Below are 10,074 nucleotides of genomic sequence, written 5' to 3' on the forward strand. Positions count from 1 at the left end.
GTAAGATTGCGTCTAAACCACAGGAGTAACGTCTCTTTCAAACTGCTCTGCTGTGTGTTCATTCACCTTAGCAAGTTGCATCTATGTTTAGATTTAGCGAGTTAGAAAAATGTTTCTTCTAAAAGCTGCGTTTGGATATTCCTGAGTGTATGGGAGTATAAGGTGTAATGATAAAAATCTGGTTCTAAAACAAAAACGGAGCTATCTAGCAGAAGGATGGTCAAGGTGTATATTCAATTTACAGAGTTAAACAGATGTGTGAATGTAGCAGTTCAGAAACCCTTTCTCTGGAGAATCTAGAAATAGGCATTTCCAGCCATATACAGGCACTAGAGAATTCGTGGTAAGATCACGTCTAAACCACAGGAGAAACGTCCCTTTCAAACTGCTCTGCTCTGTGTTCGTTCCCCTTAGGATGTTGCATTTATGTTTAGATTCAGCGAGTTAGAAAAATATTTCTTCTAAAAGCTGCGTTTGGACATTCCTGAGTGAAAGGGAGTATAGGGTGTAATACAAAATATCTGCCTCTAAAAAAGGGAAGCTTTCTAGCAGAATCATTGTCAAGGTCTATATTCAACTTACAGAATTAAACAGCTGTGTGAATGTAGCAGTTCAGAAACCCTTTTTTTGGAGAATCTAGAAAGAGACACTTACAGACATATACAGGCATATAAGAATTAGCGGTAAGATCACGTCTTAACCACAGGAGAAACGACTCTTTCAAACTGCTCTGCTCTGTGTTCGTTCACCTTAGGAAGCTGCATCTATGTTTAGATTCAGCGAGTTAGAAACACTTTTCTTCCAAAATCTGCGTTTGGGTATTCCAGAGTGAATGTGAGGATAGTCTGTAATGAGAGATATCATGTTCTAAAACAAAACGGAGCTATGAAGCAGAATGGTTGTCAAGATGTACAATCAACTTACAAAGTTCAACTGATGTTTTTGTGCAGCAGTTCAGGAACCCTTTCTTTGGAGTTCCAGAAACAGATATTTCCACCCATATTACAGACATATAAGAATTAGCAGTAAGACTGCCTTTTAAACACAGGAGAAACGTATATTTCAAACTGCTCTGCCCTCTCTTCGTTCACCTTATGGAGTTGCATCTATGTTTAGATTCAGCGAGTTAGAAACACGTTTATTCTAAAAGCTGCGTTTGGATATTCCAGAGTAAATAGGAAGATAGTAGGTAATAAGAAATATCTTGCTCTAAAACTAAAACAGAGCTATATAGCAGAATGGTTGTCAAGCTGCAGAATCAACGTATGGAGTTAAAGTGATGTGTGTTTTCAGCAGCTCAGAAATACTTTCTTTGGAGAATCTAGAAACAGATATTTCTAGCCACGTACAGGCATAAAAAATTAGGAGTAAGCTGCGTTTAATACACAAGAGAAACGTATATTTCAAACTGCTCAGCTTTTTGTTTGTTCAACTTAGGAAGTTGCATATATGTTTAGATTCAGGGAGTTAGAAACACGTTTCTTCTAAAAGCTGCGTTTGGATATTCCAGAGTCAAAGGGAGGATAGGCCGTAATGAGAAATATCTTGCTCTAAAACAAAAACAGAGCTATCCAGCAGAATGGTTGTCAAGCTGTACAATCAACTTACAGAGTTCAACTGATGTGTGAGTGCAGCAGTTCAGAAACCCTTTCTTGGGAGAATCTAGAAAGAGATATTTCCAGCTGCATACAGCCACATAAGAATTAGCGGTAAGCTCACATCTAAACCACAGTAGAAACGTCTCTTTCAAACTGCTCTGCTGTGTGTTCGTTCACCTTAGGAAGTTGCATCTATGTTTAGATTCAGCGAGTTAGAAACACGTTTCTTCTAAAAGTTGCGTTTGGATATTCCTGAGTGGATGGTAGTATAGGGTGTAATGAGAAATATCTGGCTCTAAAACAGAAACGGAGCTCTCTAGTACGTTGATTGTCAACGTGTATATTCAACTTACAGAATTAAACACATGTATGAAAGTAGCATTTTAGAAATCCTTTCTTTGTAGAGTGAAGAAAGACATATTTCCAACCATATACGCGCCAAAGAATTAATGGTAGGATCGCGTCTAAACAACAGGAGGAACGTCTCTTTCAAACTGCTCTGCTGTCTGTCCGTCGTTCACCTTAGGAAGTTGCATCTATGTTAAGATTCAGCGAGTTAGAAACACGTTTCTTTTAAAAGCTGCCTTTGGATATTCCCGAGTGAATAAGAGCATATTGTGTAATGAGAAATATCTGGCTCTAAAAGAAAAACGGAGCTATCTAGTAGAATGATTGTCACGGTGTGTATTAAACATACAGAATTAAACAGATGTGTGAATGTAGCAGTTCAGAAACACTTTCTTTGGATAATCTAGAAAGAGATATTTCCAGCTATATACAGGCAACTAAGAATTAGCGAAAAGTTTGCGTATAAACCACAGGAGAAACGTGTATTTCAAACTGCTCTGCTTTGTGTTCGTTCACCTTAGGAAGTTGCATCCATGCTTAGATTCAGCGAGTAAGAAACACGTTTCCTCTAAAAGCTGCGTTTGGATATACCTGAGTGAATGGTAGTAAAGGGTGTAATGAGAAATATCTGGTTCTAAAACAAAAACGGAGCTGTCTAGTAGAATGATTGTCAAGGTGTATATTCAACTTACAGAGTTAAACAGTTGTTGAATGTAGCAGTTCAGAAACGCTTTCTGTGGATAATCTAGAAACAGATATTTCCACTCATATACAGGCACATAAGATTTAGCAGTAAGAATGCGTTTAAAACACAGGAGAAACGAATATTTCATACTGCTCTTCTTTGTGTTCATTCAGCTTAGGAAGTTACAATCATGGTTAGTTTCAACGAGTTAGAGACATGATTCTTCTAAACGCTGCGTTTGGATATTCCAGAGTGAATGGGAGTATAGGCTGTAATGAGAAATATCTGGCTCTAAAACAAAAACAGAGCTATCTAGCAGAATGCCTGTCAAGGCGTACAATCAACATTCAGAGTTAAACTGATGTGTGTGTGCTGCAGTTCAGGAACGACTTCTTTGGATAATCTAGAAAGAGTTATTTCCAGCCATATACAGGCATATAAGAATTAGCAGTAATACTGCGTGTAAAACACAGAAGAAACGAATATTTCAAACAGCTCTGCTCTGTGTTCATTCACCTTAGGAAGTTGCATCTATGATTACATTCATCGAGTGAGAAACACGTTTCTTCTAAAAGCTGTGTTTGGATATTCCAGAGTGAATGGGAGAATAGCCTGTAATCAAAAATATCAGGCTTTAAAAAAAAAACGGAGCTATCTGGCAGAATGTTTGTCAAGGTGTATATTCAACTTACAGAGTTAAACAGATGCGTGAATGCAGCAGCTGAAAAACGGTTTCTTTCCAGAATCTAGAAACAGATATTTCCAGCCATATGCAGGCATGTAAGAATTAGCAGTAAGACTGCAAGTAAAACACCGGAGAAACGAATATTTCAAACTGCTCTGCTTTGTGTTCGTTCACGTAAGGAAGTTGCATCCATGGTTAAATTCAGCGAGTTAGAAACCCGTTTCTTCTAAATGCTGCATTTGGATATTCCAGAGGGAATGGGAGTATAGGCTGTAATGAGAAATATCTGACTCTGAAGCAAAAACTGAGCTCCTACCAGAATGGTTGTCAAGGCGTACAATCAACTTTCAGAGTAAAACAGATGCGTGTGCAGAAGTTCAGAAACGCTTTCTTTGGAGAATTGAGAAACAGATATTTCCAGCCATACACAGGCATATAAGAATTATCAGTAAGACTGCGTGTAAAACACAAGAGAAACGAATATTTCACACTACTCTCCTTTGTGTTTTTTACCTTAGGAAGTTGCATCCATGGTTAGATTCAGCGAGTTAGAAACACGTTTCTTCTAAAAGTTGCGTTCGGATATTCCAGAAGGAATGGGAGTGTAGGCCTTAATGAGAAATATCTTGCTTTAAAAAAGAAACGGAGCTATCTAGCAGAATTTTTGTGAAGGAGTACAATCATCTTTCAGAGTTAAACTGATGTGTGTGTGCAGCAGTTAATAGACGCTTTCTTTGGAGAATATAGAAACAGATATTTCCAGCCATATACAGGCATATAAGAATTAGCAGCAAGACTGCGTGTAAAACACAGGAGAAAAAAATATTTCACACTGCTCTACTTTGTTTTCGTTCACCTTAGGACGATGCATCCATGGTTAGATTCAGCGAGTTACAAACACGTTTCTTCTAAAAGCTGCGTTTGGATATTCCAGAGTGAACGGGAGTATAGGCTGTAATGAAACATACATGGCTCTAAAACAATAACGGAGCTATGTAGCAGAATTTTTGTCAGGGCATACAATCAACTTTCAGAGGTAAACTGATGTGTGTGTGCAGCAGTTCAGAAACGGTTTCTTTGCAGAATCTAGAAACAGATATTTCCAGCCATATACAGTCACGTAAGAATTAGCAGTCAGACTGCGTGTAAAAAAAGAAGAAACGAATATTTCACACTGCTCTGCTCTGTGTTCGTTAACCTTAGGAAGTTGCATCTATGGTTAGATTCAGCGAGTCAGAAACACGTTTCTTCTAAAAGCAGTATTCGGATGTTCCGGAATGAATGGGAGTATAGGGTGTAATGAGAAATATCTGGCTCCAAAATAAAAACGGAGCTATCGAGCAGAATTGTTCTCAAGGTGTAAAATCAACTTTCAGGGTTAAAATGATGTGTGTTTGCAGCGGTTCAGAAACGCTTTCTTTGGAGATTCTAGAAAGAGATATTTCCAGCCATATACAGGCATATAAGAATTAGAAGTAAGACTGCATGTAAAACACAGGAGAAACGAATATTTCAAACTGCTCTGGTTTGTGTTCGTTCACCTTAGGAAGTTGCATCCATGGTCAGATTCAGCGAGTTAGAAATATGTTTCTTCTAAATCTGCGTTTGCATATTCCAGAGTGAAAGGGAGTATAGGCTGTATTGAGAAATATCTGGCTCTAAAACAAAAACAGAGCTATCTAGCAGAATAGTTTTCAAGGCGTACAATCACCTTTCAGAGTTAAACTGATGTATGTGTGCAGCAGTTCAGAAACGCCTTCTTTGCATAATTTAGAAACAGATATTTGCAGCCATACACATGCATACGACAGTTAGTAGTAAGACTACGTGTAAAACACAGGAGAAACGAATATTTCACACTGCTCTGCTTTGTGTTCATTCACCTTAGGAAGTGGCATCCACGGTTAGATTCAGCGAGGTAGAAACACGTTTCTTCTAGAATCTGCGTTTGGATATTCCAGAGTGAATGGGAGTATAGTCTATAATGGGAAATATCTGACTCTAAAAGAATAACGGAGCTATCTAGCTTAATGTTTGTCAAGGCGTACAATCAACATTCAGAGTTAAACTGATGACTGCGTACAGCAGTTCAGAAATGCTTTCTTTGTAAAATGAAGAAACAGATATTTACAGCCATATACAGGCATATAAGAATTAGCAGTAAGACTGCGTGTAAAACACAGGAGAAACAAACATTTCAAAGTGCTCTGCTTTGTTGTCGTTCGCCTTAGGAAGTTGCATCCATGGTTAGATTCAGCGAGATAGAAACACGTTTCTTCTAAAAGCTGCGTTTGGATATTCCAGAGTGACTGGGAGTATAGGCTGTAATGAGAAATATCTGGCTCTAAAACAAAAACGGAGCTATCTAGCAGGATGGTTGTCAAGGCATACAATCAAGTCTCAGAGTTAAACTGATGTGTGTGTGCAGCAGTTCAGAAACAGTTTCTTTACAGAATCTGGAAACAGATATTTCCAGCCATATTCAGGCATATAGGTATTAGCAGTAAGACTGCGTGTAAAACACAGAAGAAACGAACATTTCAAAGTGCTCCTCTTTGTTTTCGTTCAACTTAGGAAGTTGCATCCATGGTTTGATTAAGTGAGTGAGAAAGACGTTTCTCCTAACAGCTGCGTTTGCATATTCCAGAGTGAATGGGAGGATTGGCTTAATGAGAATTATCTTGCTCTAAAAGAAAAACAGATCTATCTGGCAGAATGGTTGTGAAGCTGTACAATCAACTTACAGAGTTATACTGATGTGTGTGTGCAGCAGTTCAGAAATTCTTTCTTTTCAGAATCTAGAAACAGATATTTCCAGCCACATATGGGAATAGAAAATTTAGCAGTAAGACTGCGTTTAAACACAGGAGAAACGTATATTTCAAACTGCTCTGCTTTGTGTTCGTTCACCTTAGGAAGTTGCATCTATGTTTAGATTCAGCGAGTTAGAAATACGTTTCTTCTTAAAGCTGCGTTTGGATATTCCATCGTGAATGGGAGTATAGGCTGTAATGAGAAATATCTGTCTCTAAAACAAAAACGGAGCTATCTAGCAGAATGGTTGTCAAGCTGTATATCAAATTTTAGAATTCAGCTGATGTGTGTGTGCAGCAGTTCAGGAACCCTTTCTTTGGAGACCCTAGAAACAGATATTTCCAGCAATATTACAGGCATATAAGAATTAGTAATAAGACTGTGATTTAAATACAGGAGAAACGTATATTTCAAACTGCTATACTTTGTGTTCGTTCACCTTAGGAATTTGCATCTATGTTCAAATTCAGCGAGTTAGAAACACGTTTCTTCTAAAAGCTGCGTTTGGATAACCAAGAGTGAATGGGACGATAGGCCGTAATGAGAAATATCTTGCTCTAAAACAAAAACGGAGCTATCTAGCAGAATTGTTGTCAAACTGTACAATCAACTTATAGAATTATACTGATGTGTGTGCAGGAGTTCAGAAATCCTTTCTTGCAGAATCTAGAAACAGATATTTCCCGCCATATACGGGCATATGGGAATTAGCAGTAAGACTGCGTTTAAAACACGTGAGAAACATATATTTCAAACTGCTCTGCTTTGTGTTCGTTCACCTTAGGAAATTGCATCTATATTTAGATTCATCGAGTCAGAAACACGTTTCTTCTAAAAGCTGCGTTTGGATATTCCAGAGTGACTGGTAGTATACGCCATAATGAGAAATATCTTGCTCTAAAACAAAAATGGAGCTATCTAGCAGAATTGTTGTCAAGCTTTACACTCAGCTTACAGAGTTAAACTGTTGTGTGTGGGCAGCAGTTCAGAAATTCTTTCTCTGGAGAATCTAGAAACAGATATTTCCAGGTATATGCAGGCATATAAGAATAAGCAGTAAGACTGCGTTTAAAACACAGGAGAAATGTATATTTCAAACTGCTCTGCTTTGTGTTCCTTTACCTTAGAAAGTTGCATCTATATTTAGATTCAGCGAGTTAGAAACACGTTTCTTCTAAAAGCTGCGTTTGGATATTCCAGAGCAAATGGGAGGATAGGCTGTAATGAGAAATATCTTGTTTTAAAACAAAATGGAGCTATCTAGCAGAATGGTTGTCAAGATGTACAATCAACTTACAAAGTTCAAATGATGTTTTCGTGCAGCAGTTCAGGAACCCTTTCTTTGGAGATCCTAGAAACAGATATTTCCAGCCACATTACAGACATATAAGAATTAGCAGTAAGACTGCCTTTTAAACAGAAAAGAAACATATATTTCAAACTGCTCTGCTTTCTGTTCGTTCACCTTATGGAGTTGCCTCTATGTTTAGGTTCAGCGAGTTAGAAACACGCTTGTTCTAAAAGCTGCGTTTGGATATGCCAGAGTAAATGGGGGGATAGGCTGTAATAAGAAATATCTTGCTCTAAAACTAAAACAGAGCTATCTAGCAGAATGATTGTCAAGCTGCAGAATCAACTTATGGAGTTAAAGTGATGTGTGTTTTCAGCAGTTCAGAAATCCTTTCTTTGGAGAATCTGGAAACAGATATTTCCAGCCACATACAGGCATATAAAGATTAGGAGTAAGACTGCGTTTAATACACAGGAGAAACGTATATTTCAAACTGCTCAGCTTTTTGTTTGTTCAACTTAGGAAGTTTCATCTATGTTTGGATTCAGCGAGTCAGAAACACGTTTCTTCTAAATGCTGCGTTTGGATATTCCAGAGTGAATGGGAGGATAGGCTGTAATGAGAAATATCTTGCTCTAAAACAAAAACTGGGCTATCTATCAGAATGGTTGTCAAGCTGTACAATCAACTTACAGAGTTTAACTGACATGTGTGCAGCAGTTCAAAAAACCTTTCTCTGTAGATCCTAGAAACAGGTATTTCCAGCCATATTACAGGCATATAAAAATTAGCAGTAAGACGGCGTTTTACATACAGGAGAAAAGTATATTTCAAATTGCTCTGCTTTGTGTTCATTCACCTTAGGAAGTTGCATCTATTTTTAGATTCAGCGAGTTGGAAACACGTTTCTTCTAAAAGCCGCGTTTGGATATTCCAAAGCGAATGGGAGGATAAGCAGTAATGAGAAATGTCTGACTCTAAAATAGTAACGGGGCTATCCAGCAGAATGGTTGTGAACGAGTACATTCAACTTAGAGTGTTAAACTGATGTGTGCATGCAGCAGATCAGAAACCCTTTCTTTGGAGCATCTAGAAACAGATATTTACAGCCATATACAGGCATATAAGAATTAGCAGTAAGACTGTGTCTCAAACACAGGAGAAAAGTATTTGTAAAACTGTTCTGCTGTGTGTTTGTTCAACCTCAGAAGCTGTATCTATGTTTAGGTTAATCGAGTTAGAAACACGTTTCTTCTAAAAGCTGCCTTTGGATATTCCAGATTGCATGGGAGTATAGGCTGTAATGAGAAATATTTGGCTCTAAAACAAAAACTGAACTATCTAGGAGAATGGATGTCAAGGTTTACATTCAACTTACAGAGTTAAACTGATGTGTCTATGCATCAGTTCAGAAAACTTTTCTTTGGAGAATCTGGAAACAGATATTTCCAGCCATATACAGGAATATAGGAATTAGCAGAATGACTGCATCTAAAATACAGGAGAAACGTCTATTTGAAACTGCTCTGTTTTGTGTTCGTTCACCTTAGGAAGTTGCAGCTATGTTTTGATTCAGCGTGTTAGAAACGAGTTTGTTCTAGAAGATGCGTTTGATATTCCAGAGTGAATAAGAGTATAGGCTGTAATGAGAAATAACTGGCTCTAAAGCAAAAATGGAGCTATCTAGCAGAATGGGTGTCAAGGTGTACATTCAATATATGGAGTTAAACTGATGTGTGTATGCAGCAGTTCAGAAACAGTTTCTTTGGGCAATCTAGAAACAGATATTTCCAGCCATATGCATTCATATAAGAATTAGCAGGAAGACTGCATCTAAAACACAGAAGAAACGTATATTTAAAACTGCTCTGCCGTATGTTCGTTCAACTTAGGAAGTTACATCTATGTTTTGGTTCTGGGAGATAGAAACAATTTTCTTCTAAAAGCTGCGTTTGGATATCCCAAAGTGCATGGGAGTATAGGCTGTAATGAGAAATATCTGGCTGTAAAACAAAAACCAAGCTATCAAGCAGAATGGTTGTCAAGATGTACAATCAACTTACAGAGTTTAACTGATGTGGGTATGCACCAGTTCCGAAACCCTTTCTTTTGAGAAACTGGAAAGAGATGTTTCCAACCATATACATTCATATAAGAATTAGTAATAAGATGAGTCTGAAACACAAGAGAAACGTATGTTTCAAACTGCTCTGCTGTGTGTTCGTTGACCTTAGAAAGTTGCATCTATGTTTAGATTCAGCTAGTTAGAAACACGTTTCTTCTAACATCTGCGTTTGGATATTCCAGAGTCAATGGGAGTATAGGCTGTAATGAGAAATATCTGGCTCTAAAACAAAAATGGAGCTATCTAGCAGAATGGTTGTCAACATGGACATTCAACTTACAGAGTTAAACCGATGTGTTTATGCAGCAGTTCAGAAACACGCTATTTGGAGAATCTAAAAACAGATATTTCCAGACATATACAGGCATATAAGAATTGGCAGTAAGACTGCATTTAAAACACAGGAGAAACATATCTTTCAAACTGCTCTGCTGTGTGTTTCTTCACTTTTGGAAGCTGCAGCTATGTTTTGGTTCAGCGAGTTAGAAACACCTTTCTTCTAGAAGGTGTGTTTCGATATTCCAGAGT

Source organism: Cebus imitator, unplaced genomic scaffold (genome assembly GCF_001604975.1).
Source record: "Cebus imitator isolate Cc_AM_T3 unplaced genomic scaffold, Cebus_imitator-1.0 Scaffold987, whole genome shotgun sequence".
In the NCBI taxonomy this organism is placed as follows: Eukaryota; Metazoa; Chordata; class Mammalia; order Primates; family Cebidae; genus Cebus; species Cebus imitator.